The sequence below is a fragment of the Equus caballus genome, chromosome 29 (assembly GCF_041296265.1).
Source record: "Equus caballus isolate H_3958 breed thoroughbred chromosome 29, TB-T2T, whole genome shotgun sequence".
Classification (NCBI taxonomy): Eukaryota; Metazoa; Chordata; class Mammalia; order Perissodactyla; family Equidae; genus Equus; species Equus caballus.
The window spans coordinates 40,127,648-40,130,852 of NC_091712.1; positions in this window are offsets into that span (position 1 = coordinate 40,127,648).

Consider the following 3,205-nt stretch of genomic DNA (forward strand, 5'->3'; position numbering starts at 1 on the left):
TTCTTTTGTGTTCCTTTACAGACAATTCTTCCTCACCTGAAGGCAAATATCTTTCTGATTTCTTTTTTCAACTTAAGATTAATTTGGTATGTCCTAGTACTTCATGTGTAAAAGAAGTCATAGAGTAGATACTCTTTTGTGTCTGGCTTCTTTGGCTCAGTGTAACATCTGTGAGATTTATCCATGTTGCTGCAGGTATATAGTTCAATACTTTTTACTGGCGAGTAATATTCTATCTCATGGCCATAAATACTCCAGTTGCTTCTCCATTCACCTGTCACTGGACATATTAATAGTTTCCAGTTTGGTACAATTATGAATGCATCTCTACAAATGCATGAAAGTCCTTTTTAATCATACCATATTTTACCTACTTCTCTCAATTATCTGAAGAATATTGGGAAAAGGACACTCTAGATTTTCAGCCTTAAACCTTTCTAATATGAGTTTTTCTGTTTTGTTTTAAGGATGGAAAGTGATATTCCATATCCCTTGGAGGAATCAATCTTGAATGCCATTGCCAAGAAACACAATCGAAACCCAGATCTGGTTGCCCTGCACTATCAGCTGCAGCAGGGGTTAGTGGTCCTGGCTGAGAACTTCAGTGAGAAGAAAATCAAAGAGAACTTCCACATACAGGATGGTTAGTCTCTCCAAGGTTAGAAATGGATGCTCTATTTGGAGCCATTTCTCTTGCTTTTCAGAATCAACTCATGTTCATTTTTTCCCAGGCTTCTCTCCCTATGTGCTGTCTGGGCAGCTTAGAAGGGTGCAAAGAGAGCACACTGGCCACAGTGTCCTATGTTTTATGACTTCTAGACCTGGCTTTTACACTTGTGTGATGCTCAGCACATTTCATCTGTTTTTTCATTAGTTGTAAGAGCCCTTCCATGCACTAAAGAACTTATAAATTCCTGATTCCTCTTCTTCAACTTATACCTGACGAAACTCTATTTGTGTGTCAGTATCAAACCAAATAGCACTAGTTGCTGTGTAAAACAATTGAGATAGCCCAGCACAGTTGTTTATCACCATAGCACTTAGCATGACTGTGTTAGTGAGATTTCCTTATTAAACTGAAAATGTTTATTTTTCACTGTGCTCTCTAGACCATGATACTCTAAATGTATTGACTCTTTGTGTGTCATCTTTTAGCACCTTACAGGTAGCAAGCAAATATATAAATTTATAGACTGATCAAATTAACAAACAAATAAGTAAAGTCGTTGCCTGGGTTCTCCCCCACATATGTTTTGGTCCCTTGCATTAATCAGTGATACTCATGTTTTTTGTTGTGAACATCATGAGAATTTTGAAAAACTACATAAGCTCTGTCTCATTTTAAGGTGACAACTAAAAATTTCATCATGAGTTTAACATTTGCAAAACATGACATTTGCAGCATATTATTTATAATATATTTGCTCTAAAACCTTGAAGATGTAGATTTAGGTCACTCAATTTTTTAAAATATTGAATACAGAAATCTGAATCTCATTGTTATACCAACCAGAAAAAAAATCTTTTTATGTTTCAATTCAACTCAAAATGTTAACACATAGCTCCATGACAACAAATCACTTCTGTAATATATTTTTAAGATGAATGGCAGGAGGATATGTAGATGAAAGATACGTGCATACATACATACATGCATACGTACGTAGATACATAGCGAGATGGACAGATAGAAAGAAAAGGCACTGAGCTTTCCATAAAGTTGTGCCTCGTTGAAATAATGAGCTTCTTGCTTTCATATTTCTTACTAAATATCTGGCTGCTTTGCTGGTAGTGTTACCGAACCTGAAGTGAGTTCACTTACCTGTTGCACAGCAAGCCAATTTCTGACACCGGGTGTGGTGGAAGAAAGTAGGAATTTTATTTTTTCACAGCGCTGAGCAAGGAGAGAGGGCAGCTAATGCTCAAATCCCAAACTCCCCAAAAAGCTAAAAGGAATGGTTTTTATTTGGGGTTTTAGGTAGGGGAGGGGGAGCATATGGCTTTGCTGGTCGGAGCTTTCCCACCAGTCTGTCTGTGGCCTTGAGACACTTACAGAGAGAAGGAAGCCTGTGACCTTACTGGTCAGCAGCTTTCCCACCAGTCTGTATCTCTTTGTGGGGAGGAGATAATCCAGGAGCTTGTCCTTGATGGTGTCTGTCTCCATGGAAGATAGTGGATTCTGGAGCTAGGAAGCCAGAGAGTAAGCAGGGAATGAGTGTTTTGATTTTAACCCCATATATGCTGGGTTTAATGTGGGGAAACTGATATCAGGGTCGATGTCACTGCCAGTCCTCCTCTTTTTGCTGAGGAAGCCTGGCCCTGAGCTAACATCCGTGTCCATCTTCCTACTTTATATGTGGGACGCCTACCACAGCGTGGTGTGCCAAGCGGTGCCATGTTCATACCCTGGATCCGAACTGGTGAACCCCAGGACTCTGAGATGCAGAATGTGCGAATTTAACCACTGCGCCACCGGGCCTGCCCCCTCCGTCTGTTCCATACCTCTTCCCATAGAGCCTCTACCATCTCCTGCCTTTCTCAAGGCAATACAACCTGAGATTTGGCCTGTGCAGCCCCTCAGGTCTCCATATCAAACCCACAGGCCTCTGTCAATTTGAAGTTTACTCTATTTTTCTTCCCACAGGACACCACATGACCCTTCTCTCTCCTCAGATAATTCATTAGACAAAACTGGTCACACCCTAGTGGCAAGTAATACTGGAAACATAAGATATATATTTTAAACAATATCAATATTCTCTTTGCTGAGCAAATACTTGCTGTTCTCTATACACTGTTAATTATCTTGTAAGGAATGAGTAAGGAGAAAAATCAAGCAATTATTTACTGGTGAACACAAAAATTACTTGTTTATAACTCAAGGATGCCCTCCTCTTGTCCCTCTCCTGCAGGACTGAGGAGTCTTGACATACAGTTTTCTTGTTCAGCTTGATTGTATAAACTGGGGAAACTTTGAATCCCCACCAACTCTGGTAACCCAGCCTGGCCAAGCACAAGCCCCAATGGACAAGCCAGTGTCTCCAGTGAAACTTGGGAGGCTGGCAGATTCCAACTGTTCATTAGATTATTAGGGAAATATTGATCGTGTTCTTGCTGTGATACATAGTCTATCCTATATGTCCGATCCTGTGCAAATGTCCCCAGTGGAGCAGCACACTGGGGCTCACATCCCTTTTGACTTTCC